At 37.2% G+C, this 231-nt stretch overlaps 1 protein-coding gene across 1 annotated transcript in view; it reads right to left on the reverse strand.

Moving 5' to 3' along the window:
- pgm2l1 (phosphoglucomutase 2-like 1) overlaps positions 1-231 on the reverse strand; it is a 9,575-nt gene that overhangs the window by 8,146 nt on the left and 1,198 nt on the right. The window lies entirely within an intron of this gene.

Here is a 231-nt window from a genome sequence, read left to right on the forward strand (position 1 = left end):
AACAACAACAACAACAACAGACTTTACACACATTAAAACAACCACAGTATTAAAGGAACAGACTGATGGAGCTCATTGATTACTTATTACAGTCACAATATATTGATTACTGTTCAGACTGTCAATAATAGAAATATAACAAAGAAATTACACAGCCTCTCTCTCTCTCTGTCTCTCTCTCTCTCTCTCTCTCTGTCTCTCTCTGTCTCTCTGTCTCTCTCTCTCTCTCTC

The sequence above is a fragment of the Morone saxatilis genome, unplaced genomic scaffold (genome assembly GCF_004916995.1).
Source record: "Morone saxatilis isolate NCDOM2014 unplaced genomic scaffold, NCSU_SB_2.0 Contig8, whole genome shotgun sequence".
Classification (NCBI taxonomy): Eukaryota; Metazoa; Chordata; class Actinopteri; family Moronidae; genus Morone; species Morone saxatilis.